The sequence below is a fragment of the Halichoerus grypus genome, chromosome 9 (genome assembly GCF_964656455.1).
Source record: "Halichoerus grypus chromosome 9, mHalGry1.hap1.1, whole genome shotgun sequence".
NCBI lineage: Eukaryota > Metazoa > Chordata > Mammalia > Carnivora > Phocidae > Halichoerus > Halichoerus grypus.
In genome coordinates this window covers 47,139,753-47,156,197 of record NC_135720.1, presented here as the reverse complement: position 1 = coordinate 47,156,197, position 16,445 = coordinate 47,139,753, and the positions used below count along the sequence as shown (strand labels likewise).

Here is a 16,445-nt window from a genome sequence, read left to right as displayed (position 1 = left end):
CACATCTTCTTACAGAGCTGGGAATTCTACTCCCCTTTATTTCTTTCAGTTCTGTGGTCTTCCCTGAGGCCCATATCTTCCCTGGGTCCCCAGTACTGAAAATGGCATCTGCCTTCAGGACACACAAAGCTCTACAGTCCTAATATCCACAGTAGAGCAAGTGCCGTACAAGGATGATGTTTACGCACACACACACACGCACGTGTGCACACACAACAGCATAGGGGTTTCATTACAATAGATTAGTGGGGGGAAATCCTGTGAGATGAAGAGGGCAGTATCATCATCCCTAACATACAGACGGGAAAACAAGGGGACCTAAGGACTGCATAGGCATCTACTCTTCCCAGGGGCAGAAAACAGTCTCCCTATCCCCTCCTCCCTTCGAGGCAAAAAAAACCCGGGAAGTTCAAACTACGTTACTCACCTGCTATGTGACTGTGGGTAAATCATTTAACCTCCCATATCTTTTGTTTTTTTCACCCAAGAAAGAAAGGGCTTCGAAGGGACAAGTTCAGCAATCCCTTTGGGTCTAAAGTTCTCTTATTCTAAGGGATGCCACCAGATGAGCACTAAATGAATATTCCTATAATGACAGATTAATGGATAAGGAAGTAAAGACCATTGCAGTGTGTGTGGGGGGGAATTAGTGCCTGAGGTAAATCTCAATTTTTCTTATTATCCCCCAGTTTTAAACAGTTTGACCCCTTTCAAGATGGCTACATCACATTATACTGCCTATTCCTGTGAAAAACAATCCTCTCATTCTAAGACATGAAATTTCTTTGAAAAGATACCGACACTTAAGGAAGATTCTACTGATTAGCTTTCAATTTGCCCAGCTGTCAGAGAACCCAGAGGAATCGCATTTTGAAAAAATTAACCAAGGGCAGCTGAGGAAAATTGTCATCAAGAATTCGCTTTTCTTCTATTATAATGAACACATAAGAGAGCTGTAATGAGAAAGAAACAAATGAAGAGAGTCACAAGAACAAGGGCATGGAAGCAGTGTTCTGTGTGTGTCAAGTCGAATGTGGAGATAGGGTGTAGATTAAGAGGAAAATGGACACCGTTTGCTAGTAGATTAAGCAGAAAATGTATCAGTCAGGATGCTCATAACTGCTCTATCAAATGGCTAAGGAAGCTATTTAGCTCTTTGTTTCTTCAGTTAACCATGAAGGGTCAATGTTAGAAATGAAAAGGAAAAAAGTTGATAAATTATACAGAACTGTGGAGTTTATCGCTGCACTGTGCTTAGTGCTTATCCTCCTGGGAAATACTGCAGGAGCAGCTTTGAGCAAATTCCAAATTTTCAAATGGGTTCTCCATTTCTTCCCTCCATTCAGCTTTTGATATCATGCATACATAATTTATTACATGCAGCTACCATTATTGTGTTAGCTTGAGTAGTCCTCTGGCTCTCTTGTCTGCAGGAAGATACTCATTTTGCATTTGTAATGATCGAACTTAAAAGGAGCCAGTTAATTCTGCTTCTGTTCAGGGGTCTCATTTAGTAGAATAATGTCTTAAGGAAAGAGATGGGAACTGAATTGTATTTTGGCATAGAATTCCAATTACTCTTAATCTCAGTATCTCACTGCTATATGTAACTAATGTTTGTGGAAGCAGGGTGTCTTTCCCCCTAAAGTTTCTTTTCACTTCATTAAATAGTTGTTGGAGTTTAGTAAACTGTCCTGCTGGTGAGTTTAGAAGTAGAATCTTTCCTTCTCTAATCTTGTGTTTACATAGAGAAGTGTGAGTTGGAGAGGTGAAATGAACTAAATTTCTGTCCAAACAGGTAGAAAATACAAAACGTAGGGTAAGGGTTATAGAGAATAGAATGAGAAGATTTAACATAAATTTCATCAGCTTCAGAAGGCAGTAGAAAGAAAAAAAGAATACTCAATGAGATGGTGATTCGTATTTCTTCCAAATTTATTGAAACATATGAATCCTGAGAACCAGGAAACCTAGTAAATCCCAAATCGGATAAATGAAAGGTTTCTTCTATACCAGGACCTACAGTAAAGCTACAGATCTGCAAAGGGAAAGAGAAGATCTTAAAAGCAGAGTGAAAAGATACATTGCTTTGAAAGAACCGACAGCCTGATTGTTAACTTCGAAGCAGCACCAATGGAAAATGGAACACGGTGGTATAATATAGTTAATAGAATGTGCTTCAAGAAAATAACCACTTCCCTTGAATCCTATACCCAGACTTCCTTATAAAAATGAGTGTGCATGATATATGGAATTTAAGAAATAAGGCAGAGGATCATAGGGGAAGAAAGGAAAAAATGAAACAAGATAAAACCAGAGAGGGAGATAAACCATAAGAGACTCTTAATCATAGGAAACAAACTGAGGGTTCCTGGAGGGGAGGGGAATAATGGAGGGATGGGGTAACTGGGTGATGGACATCGGGGAGGGTATGTGTTGTATTGAGCACTGGGTATTATATAAGAGTGATGAATAACAGACCCGTACCCCTGAAACAAATAATACATTATATGTTAATTAATTGAATTTAAATTTTAAAAATAAAATTAAAAATAAATAAATCTTTTAAATTGAGTGTGAAAAAAAGACATTTATAGTTAAACACAAAGTCAGTGAATGTTCACCTAAAGACTTTTCCTAAAGGCAATTCTGTTTCAAATAAAAGGTAATGATCCAAATGTTTATTGTATTAAACAGTAACAATAGTAAAAGTGTCCAATTAGTAGGGGCAAAATTCAGGCTAAGATGATAATCAGGCTAAAACTAAAATAACATCATTAAACATAGTTTTTTAATACTCTGTCAAAAATCTCATTATCTGAGACCTTTGGGTTTGTTGTTTTACTCATGTCTTATTTCCTTGTTTGTTCTGATTCTCATTCTGAGTTGTTCATTTTCCAAGGAACTGTATTTTTTGGCATTCTTTGAAGCTGGGGTTGAGGTTGAATTTTCCAAAGCAGTTACAAATTTGCTTCTTTCTGCCAGTTGCCTGAGGACATGGTCCTCTGGGATCATGCTTGAGGTTTTTTGGGCCATATATGTAGGATGAATTAGAATCCCATACTCAAGAGAGAACAAATTTGTGATTATGAATCTTCAGGGAATTTTGTCCTTTTATCCTGTGTCCAAATTTTTGATTTCCTTATGGAACTAGCTTTTATTTCTAATTCCTTCTTACAATGACAGTATAATTCTCTAGAATACTATTTTTATGAGTGTCTCAGTTTAGATTCCTTGCACTGACCAGGTCCTGTGCTTTTTTTCTCACAACTAAGCCCATAAAACCATCAAAGTGGACGCTAAAGGATCCTAGAATTTGGCAGAAATGCTCAGAGTAATCTTCATTTTGGAACTTACTTGCCAATCATGTTTCCTGATTGTATCTCATTTTGGGACTCTGTTGATTCCTTACTTTCAAGAAGCCTTACAGATATAGTTATATATTTATAGAGATCGACATATAGTTTAGTTATTTCACCACACATTTTAGTTATTTCAGTAGCAAGTGTGACACAGACTATCTCTCTGACCATACTGCCAGAAGTGAAAGTGTCTTTTATTTTATTCCTCTTCCCTTAAACTCACACAAATTTCTTGCTCACCTCCTTAATCACTCAGCCAGGAGAAACTCTCTCCCTTCATAGACATTCAAAGAAATGTTATCTCTTTGTTTCATCTTGTAAAGGGGCCAAAAACTTCTTCCAGTTTACAAAGAAAAGTAAATGGATCCATCTGAGATGTGCTCTGACGAGATGGCAAAGGGCACGTAGTCAGGGAAGGATTTTTCATGTCCCCCACGAACTCTGCTCCTGATGTTATTTCTGTGATTATGTTATATTACAGAGCAAAAAGATTTTGTGGATTGTAATTAAGGTTGCTAATCAGTTGACCTTAAGATAAGGAAATCATCTAGGTGGACCTAATCTAATCAGAGGATCTCTTGAAAAGCAGGAAGTTCTCTTCAGCTGGTAGCTTAGTGTCCATGCAAGACAAGGATTCAACTGCGAGCTGGAAGGTGCAAGGACTTGGACAGCAGCCTCTCCGAACTGAGAGCAACTTCTGGCCAGCAGCCAGAAAGAACAGGGGACCTCATTCCTTCAACCACGAGGATCTAGATTCTGCCAACGAGGACAATGAACTTGTAAGCAGATTCCTCCCCCACAGTCACCAGATAAGAGCCCTGTCAAGCTGACAGCCTGATTTCAGCCTGTGAGACTCTCCAGAGACACTCCAGTTGTACCCCCACCTGCACTTTTTCTTTTTTTTTTAAGATTTATTTATTTTTATTTTAGAGAGAGAGAGGGAGAGAGAGAATACTCCATTGTGGAGGGCAGAGGCAGAGGGAGAGGGAGAGAGAGAATCCCAAGCAGACTTCACACTGAGTGTGGAGCCTGATGTGGGGCTTGATCCTACGACCTTGAGATCACAACCCAAGTGGAAATCAAGAGTTCGATGCCCAACCGACTGAGCCAACACAGGTGCCCCTACACCTGCACTCCTGACCTATGCAACTGTGAGCTTATAAAGGGTGCTGTTTTATGTCACTCTGTGTGTGGCCATTTGTTATACAGCATTAAAAAACGAATACAGGCATATTTCTCCATCATCTGTAGCTTTAAGAAAAAAAAAAAAAAAGCAGTGCTGATTTTCCCCTGAAGCTTTCTTCTTAGGGAGTACTGAGTGCCAAACAGCAAAAGCTCACCTTCAAGAGATACATCGTACCCCTAACAATGCAAGCTCTTATGCTCAAACTTTGAACAGAGATGATAATGCAATTGCGTTTGCTATTGGCAAGAAAAGGTCAATTTAGTGAAATGTCGAATACCTTTCAGTGAAAAGGCAGATCATTATATCTGAAACCAAGTCAGTACTCTGAGTTATAATGTGCAAACTACTGTCTTCATATTCCTCCCTTAGAAACTGACCCCTCTGTGTTTTTTTTCTCAAGCTAAATCCTTGTTCCCCAACACTCTTGTGGGTCTGAAGCAGCTTCTCTCCCAGATGACCCAGTGTGACACTGTGCATTTAACTAGATGTTGACCTCCCCCACCCCCGATTTCTCTTTCACCTCTCCAGCTTCATTTCTTATGACATGCCCACACAGACCCTAACTTCGGCAAATATTCATTGTTTCCAAGACATGCCAGATATCTTCCTATTTTTCCTCATGCTCTTCCTTCCACTCTTCCATTTCCAGTTGCAGAAATTGCACTTATCTTTCAATATTCAGCTCAGATGTCACTTCCCCCAAGAATCTTTTCTAGATTCTTCCAGGCAGAATTGTATATTCCCTCTTTTGTGTTTCCAAAGCTTTTGCTCTTTGTTGTGTAAATGTCCACTTTCCCCATGTTATTGCTAAATTACTGTCATTAAGAGCAACTATCCATATGCACGCACACACACACACACACACCCAAAGCTGGCACAGTTCATTAACAGATGTATGATCCACATCTGTAAAATTGAGGCTCAGGTCTAGTGAGATAAGCAAGATCATCAGGTGATGCAAAGGAATATATCTGCTTTTTCTTCAACTGTATGAATTGGCTTGTTACTCATTACTGTGTTCTTCAACTAGATTGTGTAGACTTGACATTTCTCTCAAACTTGTGTAATCTGCGAGTTGACCACCACAGTCCATCCCCAATCACTTCAAACCCAGATAATTTCAACAGGATCATCTCCCCATCTTGTGTCCACTCTACATACTAAAACTTTATTCAGCTGCCAAAAAATTGCTTTAACTGAGCCACTCTCCATCTCAAAACCCAGCAATGTCTCCCTGAAGCCTAAAGCTATACGGCACAGTGTGACAGTCACTGGTCAAGAGCCATAAAGACACAACGTGAGATGTGATGAAAGTGTTAAATACCCATGGGTTTCAAAGGCATACATAGTATAAAAAGAATACAAAATATCTCACTAATAATGTTTTCTCTTGTTTATGTGTTAAGAAGATATTTTCCTTGGGCTCCTGGATGTCTCGGTGGGTTAAGTGTCTGCCTTCAGCTCAGGTTGTGATCCCAGGGTCCTGGGATCTAGTCCCACATCGGGCTCCCTGCTCCACGGGGAGCCTGCTTCTCCCTCTGCCTCTGCCTCTCTCTCTGTCTCTCATGAATAAATAAATAAAATCTTTTTTTAAAAAAGAAGATATTTTGCTTGTACTGGGTAAAAGGAAATGTATCACTAAAATTAATTTCACCTGTTCATTTTATCTTTTTAAATGAGGCCACTAAAGTTTAAAAATTATATATATGGCTTGCATTAGGCAGTGCTAGCCAACAGCATAAAGTTCCAGCGCCCGAACTTGGCCTTGTGGTTACATGTGGCCTCAATGTGCTCTCAGAACCTTCTCTCTCGTGTTTCGCACACGAAATGTCCATCATGGCCAGTATTTTTTCAGAAACCCTGTCCTTATTCTCTTCCTCTGCTCATACTATTTCCTTATCTTTCATTTTGCTTATTCTTCTTCCAGGCTCATGTTAGCTCCACTGTCTATAAGAAGCCTTCTCTGGTCCTATCAACTAAAAAGATTTTTTTTTTTTCTAAAGATAGGATTCTGATATCTTATTATTTGTGAATATATTTTATCTCTTCTTTACAAAGTAAGTGCTTAGAGGACAGGGACTGTTCAACATGCCTATCTGTGTATATATACCTCCACAAATAATTGCACAGTGTCTTTCCTCAATGAATCTCAAAAAATATGTGATGCATGAATTGAATGGAGGCATTCTATTTAGGAAATAGATTATATTCTATATACATATGTGTATATATGTACTGACATGTTTATGTGTGTTACATGAACACACACACACACATATATATATACACACACATATATACTTATAAATTATTTCATAATTTAATGAAGAGGGAAAGTTCACCATGAAGACTCTGAGTCTTTGGAGAAGAATAACGAATGAAAATCCACAGAGAGAGGGGCACCTGGGTGGTTCAGTTGGTTAAACAGCTGCCTTTGGCTCAGGTCGTGTTCCCAGGGTCCTGGGATCGAGTCCTGTACTGGGCTCCCTGCTCAGCAGGGCCCTCTCCCTCTGCCCATCTCCCCTGCTCATGCTCTCTCTCTCACATGGGCTTTCTCTCAAATAAATAAAATATAAAAAAAAAAAAAAGAAAATTTACAGAGAGAAAAAAGACTCAGAATACCAGAACTGGAAGAGACTGTGGAGAGCATTATGCCCATTTCTTTCATTTCACAGATGAAGAGCTCCAGCTGGAGAAGCTGAGTGATCCTGCTAGATGTAAGCCATGTGCAAGGCAGACTGCTGTATCTGCTATGTTTCGGCAGGACCTGACACTTAGAGGAGTCGATGAACACTGGTCCAATGAATGAATGAATAATGCATTTATTCATTAATGAATAATGAATGAACTGAAACTAGACTATACATCTAATGATTCTAATGAACTGAAACTAGACTATACATCTGATTCAGAGTAGCGAGATTTCGACTCTACCATACAGAGAGGGGGAGGCAAGTTGGGAAGCAATAGGGAGGTAAGTTTAAAACATTCTTCTTAGTCAACCATTACATTAATCCTTTAATGTTTTTTTTTTTTTCTGACAATAGCATCTAGGCATATGTGGATTTACAAGAGTAAATGACATCTTTCCCTCCTGTTCAGATGACCCTTCCAAGCCAGTAGTGCTTATCTTGCTGCTCCTCATCTGTGCAGAAGAGAATATGTGCTTTCAGCTATTTGAAAAATAGCAGTGATGGATTTTCATGGATTACCCTCATTCTTTCTTGTCCTGGTCCCTTTTGTGCATTTATTTGTTGGTTGGTATTTTACGGAGCACTCCTCTCACATATATTAGGTCTTAAAATTCTCATAGCAAACTTACTAGGTATTATTAGCACCCCCCACTTTGAAATGTGGAACTCAGAGAAGTTAACTTAAACTGATCAAACATCATACAGCTAAGAAGTGATTAGGCTGTATGTGTCTTCTATATTGTTTCCAAATATTCTGATTGCTTCCCCTATGATAATCCATGATTACTTATGAATAAGAACACCTGTTCATTATAGCTGGGGCAAGAGGTATTATTTGAGGCATGAGCAGAGGGAAGCAACTGGTCAACTTCATGACCTTAGCTTTACCATCTAATTTCTTATTCTTCAGAATATTCTATTCTATTCTATTCTATTCTATTCTATTCTATTCTATTCTATTCACTTATTTGGGGGGTTGGAGGAGGGAGAGAGAGAACCTTAAGCAGGTTTCACACCTAGCACAGAGCCTGATGCGGGGTTGGATCTCATGACCCTGAGATGAAGACTTGAGCCGAAATCAAGAGTTGGAAGCTTAACCAACTGAGCCACCCAGGTGCCCCCAGAATATTCTCTTTAAAACACAACTTTTCGGGTTTAGTATGAGTGAAGAGAAAATAACCTTTCTCTTAATAATTTTATCTAATATAACAATAACCAGAATAACTGCTAAATTGACTCCCCAAAACTTTATATTGGGGGTCCACTTGCTATAGTTCTGAAACTCCAGTAATGGAGAGAGAGTTATTGACACTTTTTGGGAACTCTGTACTTGTACAATTCCCCTTCTGTTAAAGATTAGGAGACCTGTGAAAGCTTGAAGCTTTTGAAATGTGAGGATTAGGCTTTAATGATTTTTCTCTTTCAAAAAAGAAGGTGAAAAGAATGTAGGCTATGCTTTTAAACAGAATAGATAAGACAAAATTAATCAATAGATCCTAGTTGAGGTCGTTTACATAGGAGATCTGTGCATCTTACACATTTTCCATCTGTGTAAGGCAATTTGCTTATTGTTGTTTAGATGTGATTGACACAATCTGACAACCTGGCTTATTAGTCTACTTTGTAAGTAATTGTATGTAAAATGCCAACATTTTTCCCACCTAGATCTCAGCAAGGAGACTTATTCTAAAGTGGTTAAATGAATGTCCCAACACTTCTCCCTCCCCTCTGCTCTCCTTCTCTCCTCCCTTTCTTCCTTTCTATTCTCATCGTGAATCTACTCATGAAAACAAAATTTAGAACATCACATATTATGGGAAAACTTGGTACTCATGCATATTACCATGGGTATGCTATGTTCTACCATTTTGTTTGGGACACAGGAGGAAATGTCTACTATCCCTTTACGTTGCAGCCCTACTCCTCCTGTTCCCCACTTCCCTTTTGGGTACAATGGACAGACTGAAAAAAGTGCCCATGAAATAAAAAGAAGCAGTTTGAAAAGACGTGTACTTGCACTACGAAACTTTGGTGTCTCTTACTAGGATGAAACTACTAAATGAACAAGAAGTAAATAATGAGTCATCTTGCTAATTAACCTGGACACAATGAACATTGCTGCAGCTGAAAGTCAGCAAAAAACTGGAGTTCTGTTGAATCATAATCTGTTATTTCCCTAATGTCCACATGTCTAGCAATTTCAAGAATGTTTGTGTCAAATTTTTGTTACAAATGCTAATACTGAGTTATTTAGGGGAAACAAGTCACAAATACTTCCCATGTGGGAGAAAATAAGTATTGTTTTCATTTCAGGGGCCCTAATTATAACACCACTTTCTATTTTAGTCCTTATTTATTTTCCAATTCTTCAGGGATTGGGTAGTATTTAACAATGAAATAAGCAGTGCTCCAATGCCTAATTAAGATTTTCTTGTAGGATTAGTAAGTCATGTCTCATTAGCCCCACTGTACGAGAGGTGTTAATCTTCACCTTGGCATTCTAATCTTGAAATAAGTTTGTGGATCAAGTATTGAAGGCAGTTGAACAAACAGTTTGATTGAAGCCACCAAGTCTTCAGATGCCAGTCCCATATTATTGATTCAAAGGTCTCTCTCTCTATAAATGCTTAGATATGTCTTTTCAAATATACTTAGCTAGATTGACCACTGGAGGAAGCCACCATCTTGGTCCTCCCCAGCAAAGAAAGTAGAAAATGTCTTTGCATATTTCTGGAATTGCCTCTGTTTCTGTGATGGATTTTTTTTTTTTCCTGCACACTGGGGTAAAAGCAAAGAAGCCAGAGCACAGCAGCCTCAGAGAGCTCTTGTCAGTTTTCTGGTAGATCTGTGTAGGTTATGCCATGCAAATTTGCTGGCAGTGTTCTGAGAGGAATGGGCTCATTGACACAGTAACATGGCAGACAGCAAAACAATTTACTTGCAAACTCTTACTCAGTTAAAAAACATCCTAGAGTTTTCTCTTTATTTTTCAAAACTACAATGACTTAATAGGCAAAGAAGTGGTTAGTGAAGAAGAAATTAAAAGCCAAGTGTCCTCTCTTTGATTCTCAATCACACCTTTGTAAAATTAAGAGAGTTGGGCTAGACAGTCTCGTAGGTCCTTCCGTTTTTAAGATCTAATCCATGCCATGGTGATGTAACCCATGCCTCACTCCAGGAAGCCAAGCCTTTATTCTTGTTAACGCATCACACATAGTGGGTGCTCAATAAATAGTTGTTGAATGAATGAATAAATGAAGTGGGGCCTTGAAGTGCATTGTAATAGCAACTGCTGTCTGAGTCTTTATAATGAGCTTAGCAGTGGGAAGCTTCTCCTCAAGGAATTCATAATATCATTGGGGAAATTAGCTTAAATAATTGAAACTTAGAGAACCCACAGAGCATTCTGTGACAAATGGCACAATGTGTGAGGCTGGCTGAATGGATCGCAAGAGCTTAGAGAAGGTCCTGCAGATCTCAGATAGGATTTGGTAGCCATTCTGGTTTTGGCAGAAGGCAAATAAAAATAAATATGTATATACTTGCTAGATGTCAGATATTTCATATATATGTACATTTAATATACATATTTAATCTTTATAAAACCATAAGATTGGTATAATCATTCACATTTTGCTGATAAGTGAACTAAGGCTTGAGGAAGTTCAATAACTGGTCCAAGGCCACACAGCTAACAAATGATGGAAAAGGAATTTGAACCCAAGACTGACCGGCTTTAAAGACCATGATCCTCCACATGCACCTAGCTGCCTGCATAGGAAGTACACTGTGTCATGGGAGGTTCTGAGTCTCATGCAGAATACTGCATCTCTTACCAAGCTGTTGTCTTATCAAGCAGGTGAATGTGCATCTACCTACTCTCTTACCCTATCCCTACAGAGCCTGAATAACTCCTTGCACATGACCTCTCTTCTCCTCTGGGATTTTGTTTTCTTGGTACTTTTTGTTTGCCCCTTTCTGCTCATTTTGACTCTCGATATTTACATTTGTCCAGGCTAACCAAGCTGGCTTGGCTCTGGGGATTGGTTTTGACTTCTAGGATGTGATAACATCATTGCTCATTATACCCACCTTTTTCTAAACTTCTGGCTCTGCCTTGTCCACTACCTTCTGAGTTATGATGTACATTTGTTTTGTCTTTCTTTTTTTTTTTTCTCTATTATATACAGCTGGCTTTTCCCTCATTCTTTACCTGGACTCCCTGTCGTTTGATGTCTATTCATTGTACTTAGGGTATGCATGATGAGAGGGTATGAATGATCCAAGCTGGGGGCACAATATGAGCAGTGATAAGGAAACAGAAACAAGCGTGCCTTGTGTAGTGACCATAAGGGCATTATTTGGAGGGGTAAAGATGGCTTGTACTGAAGAATGGAAGTAAGATTGAATGGAAGGTGTATTAGATGACAGATCTTTGAAAAAGCCAGACATGAGTGTATATAGATGGTAGTGTAGGAAACACAGCAGCAGCACAAATGGTTGGAAAAAACCCTGCTTGTTAGAAGTTGTTTATATAGAAGCAAAAATCAGTCTGGAATAGCACTGACAGAGAGGGGAGGAAATGTTAGAATAAGGACAGCAGGCAAGAGGCTGATGCTGATTTATCCAGACATGATGCATAACAGCTCACCCTAGGTAGAGGTGTGAATGGAGAAGAAGGGTGAGTAGAGCAGGTATTTTGAAGAAAAGATAATTAGAAGTTGGAAGAAGTATAATATAAGGCATTTTAGGACTGTCTCTAGTTTTCAAAAAGTCATGGTTTTTTGAGGGGAAGTTCAAGAAAGAGGTGCCCAAAGAAAGGATTTAAAGTCAGTTCTAATGTTTCACGAAATATTCAGGTCAACCAAACTTCAGAGTGGACAGGAAGCAACTAGCAACAATCCTATGTAATATCATTTGGTAGGAGGTGTTCCTAGATTTTGCTCATTTATACTTTCCAAACAATGAACTGAGGTTTTTCAGAGGCATACGAAACCCTGAAGACCAAATTTTTATTAGATATACAATATAACCCCTCCTGAATGGATGCTGAAGATCAGAAAGAATAGAGTTTTTCCTCCCCCCTTCCCCCCCATGGTGCCTACTTTCAGGATATATATTCTTATTCTCATGATCCTAAGCCAGTGTAATAATGGTCAAAGTTGTAATATAATGGAATTTCCTTGAATTGGCAGTTTGAAGTAAAGATACCCAGAAATCTCACATTTTTAAACTTTATAATAAGGCTCATGTGATGGACATATTGGGGTGGCTCCCATGATCTCTGGTCCCTGATGTTTGTGCCATTGTACAATCCCTTCCACCTGAATATGGGTGGGACCTATCACTTGCTTCTAACCACAAGAATATAGTGAAGATGATGGGATATCATTCTTGTGGTTTTGTTGTATAAGACTGTCTTGCTATCAGGCTTGCTCTAAGTCTCTGTTGCTGGCTTTGAAGAAGGAAGTTACCATGATCCCTCAGCTGCAAGAAACTGAAGGCTGGCAATAATCTCATGGGCAGGAAAGCTTACCCTTTCCTAGGTGAGTCTCCAGAGGAGAACCAAGCTGTGGCTGGCACCTTGATTGCAGCCGGGCGAGACTGGAGAGCCCAGCTAAGCCGTGCTCAGGCTCCTGACCCAAAGGAATGATGAGATAATAAATGTGTGTTGTTTTAAGCTGCTAAGTATGTGGCCTATTGTTACACACCCTGCAAGACTGATACAGTTCACTTTTGCTCCTTCTCTCTTATTGGCTCTACAAACCAGTGATTAGCGCTTCCATCTTCCAGTCCCCTGCTGGAGGCTGGAGACCGAGGAGTCATTCTGGCCATCTCTTCATCCTTTATGCCCAACATCTAACATCTCTCCATTATGCACAGTCTGTGATCTAACTCTTTCTCGGTTCTTTTCCATGCTTCACACCACCCAAAGTAGTCCAGTTCAGACTACACAAGGCATGTGTGTCTTAGGGCTGAAGGCTGTGAGAGGCTCGCTTGAGCTCACTCTCGGAGAGACAACAGGAGGCGGTGGTCCCGCCACGAGCAAGGGGCGAATGACCAAAGACAAAACTGACGGGCTGCCGAGCTGAGGCAGGGAGGGGCCGGGGCCTCTGCTCAGAGTCCACTCAACTCCGCTGTTGCTGGGGGCATCGGTGGCCCAGAAATGACCTCACTTTATTGCAGAGGCACTTTTACAACTTACTCTACTAGCTTTCATCATTTCCTGCCTGGACCAAACATTCACTGTGACTTAGATCTTATTCCTCCTCAAATTTATCCCCTACTATCCTCCTAGACTCCCTTCCTAAATCAAATCTGATAATCTCACAACATTTTTCACTGTGTTCAGGATAAATTTCCAACCCCTTAGTGGAGCCCCCAAACCCTTGCATAATCTGGCTGGCCCTATGCCACCTCTGGATGCACCTCCTGTGATCCCACTTCTCGCTGTGTGTTTCTATGATACCAATCATTTATAGGAGAGTTTCCAGGGCACGTGCATGCTATTTTCATCTCTATATCCTGTTGAAGTTGTCCTCACTGTGAGGAATGCTCTCCAGAATTCTGAGACTGATTTTGCCTCATCCTTTAAGATTCTGTGGAAATATTATAACCCCCAGGAAGCCTTCCCTTGCCTATCAAGGAGGATTGGTCTAGGCTAGAATAGAGGTTTTGTGGGGATATGGTCAGAAAGGCATCAAAACTATTGCAAAGTACTCATTTGATCCAAGGGGACACCACTCTTCAGCTCATCATCAAGTCTTCACCATACTTAATAGTAATATTAGAAAGCTCTAAGCATGTTCTATGGCTGCCCCAATGATACTGTAGTCTAGGTATCGTTTTGTGTATCTTCCTCTTCGGCTAGATGAAAGTGTAAGAAAGATATGCCTCTGTACCTCTATAATATTAAAACATACATCTATTCGGGTGGATGTGTGTTTTCATCATTTAATATAGGAATTTTATTTCCCATGAAAATGTTTTTCATGTTCCGAGATGACTAAGATTATACAGGTTGTACAAGATGAGAAAAAATGAGAAGAGATTTTTAGCAGTTGTGCATTTGAATAACTGGGGATGAGAATTATTAGATTATATTTTTGAGGCCAGAAATGTACACAGCATATGTGGGACGCAAAAAAGAGTCCACTTGGATTTAAAGACTGGGGGAAAATGTCAGCAAAATATGTTTAGGTACCAGAATGGTCCAAGTAGTTAGTTTCTAAGGAAAAGAACTTTATTCTTTAGTTTGTAAATTTACTAGGAATATAGGTGCCACTAGGGGGCCCCCTAATACTCCAAAATTGTTGGGAGACTTGACTATCACAGCAGGGGCAATAGAATAATGAATAAAAATGCTCTGTAATTTTAAGTATATTCCTTAGTAACATTAACATTTGCATGTTTGTATAAAGGCTGAAAATGGAACTTTATTATTTTAAGGTTTGCTAGAGTTAAAAATGTATTTATGGTAAATAATTTAGCAATGCAAATGTAAATATGCACCTGATAGAGAAAGGCATAATGTGCTTCACTGAACTCAATTTCTTTGGTGTATTAAAAGGGGGAAAAATAGAACTTCATCTAGCTTCCTGATTACTTTTCTTCCTGAGTAATACAAAGTAAAAAGATTAAGATTTTTACCACCTGAAATAGCCTATCATATTAATGGATCACTACTTACTGATATAAAATAAATATCTGTATATAGATATATAAGTAACTGAATATTAGATTGTTTAATTCTATTTAGCAGGATGTGCAGAATAAAAATGTTAAATTATGAATACTAATATATTACCAGTTAAAGGAATCTTTGGAAGGCTTGATTCTACGTAGATGTACTTAAGAAAAAAGGTTACCTTTATTATTAGGATATATTTGATTTACTGTTCTAAGGCATGTAAAATGCAAAACTCATTTAAAAACTTTTTCCCAGTAATATTAAATCATATGTATAACACAAAGCATTACTACTAGGAAAGGAAATACTGGATATTTAGCATCCTTTATATAGTATATTGTGATTCATGGTCATTTCCACAGACTTTCAGATGTGTTCAAATTATGAGTACTGCATTACATATTTCTTGTTTGCTTCTATTCTTGTCAAATACTGTGGCATGAATATCTGAAAATTCCACATAGAACTATATTTGCAGTGTATTTTGTGCTTTGGAAAATAAGTACCTTCTGGTCTACGGCCATACCACCCTGAAAGCTCCCGATCTTGTCAGGAAAATATGTACCCTTTGAATTGAAGTAATCAGAAATATTTTGGGGGTGGTAGTTGTGGGGGATGTGAAGGGGGAGGCGAATGTCCTTAGCTTTCCTTCCTTGTATGTTTTCTTTTTATCAGAGTATAATACACGTTCTCATTCTTTTCTGTTGCCCATGTCAGACTTTTAATTCCCCACTCAAAATTTAAATACAGATTTTTAAAACTAACTCTCTCCCCAGTGGACCAAAAAAAGAGCAGTGACAAAATTTTGTGGGCTGGCAAATAATTCATTCTTATTTTAGGTTTATCCATGTAGATTTTTTTCTATTTCTTTTCTACAAACAAAAAACACATGACTTATGTATAGACATTTACTTGTCTGCCCCTTTCACGTGTACTTGACAAAGCAGACAGTCTCTGGAAGGAAAGTATGGGAAGTAAATATTAACATACGCTGTCAACTCAGATTTTTTTTTCTGAGTGAAGAACATCCTAAAACATTCAAGGTGGTATGATAAAGTTATGACCTTTTGCTTAATCTGGAAGTTTTCGGCTGTGACAGTCTTCTGCTAAATTTTTTTCTTTGAAACTTAAAACTTAAAAATCAACGAAACAAAACCCTTCAATTTGGTAACTGAAGTCAAAATCAGAAGATCTATTAGTTTGTTAAATGCATACTTTTAGCCCATATATTTGAAAATACCGGGTGGCCACTAAATCTGAAAACAGGCAAACATATAATAAATGATTTATTGATATTATATCACATATAGATAATAAATTAATATTATCTATGTTTCCAGACTTTATAGCCACTCTCAAACCATTTTACGTTATTGTCTCAAGTATATATATTTGAAAGTGATATTTATATGCCTGAGCATGAGAGAAAGGCATCTTAGAATTACTTGGTGAATGTGTACATTAAGCAGCTATATAAACCACAAGAAAGGAAGCACATTTTTCATTCTGAATAA

At 38.6% G+C, this 16,445-nt stretch overlaps 1 protein-coding gene across 5 annotated transcripts in view; it reads right to left on the bottom strand.

The window, feature by feature from the left end:
- The window catches only part of HS3ST5 (heparan sulfate-glucosamine 3-sulfotransferase 5), a 271,378-nt gene that overhangs the window by 21,391 nt on the left and 233,542 nt on the right, over positions 1-16,445 (bottom strand). Inside the window, exon 1 of one of the 5 annotated variants that reach the window (XM_036074707.2) lies at positions 12,778-12,860. The exons of the other annotated variants lie outside the window; for them this stretch is intronic. The gene's annotated coding sequence lies outside the window, so the exon portion shown is untranslated. Of the gene's footprint in view, positions 1-12,777; positions 12,861-16,445 lie in introns of those variants that run through there. 5 annotated transcript variants of the gene reach the window in all.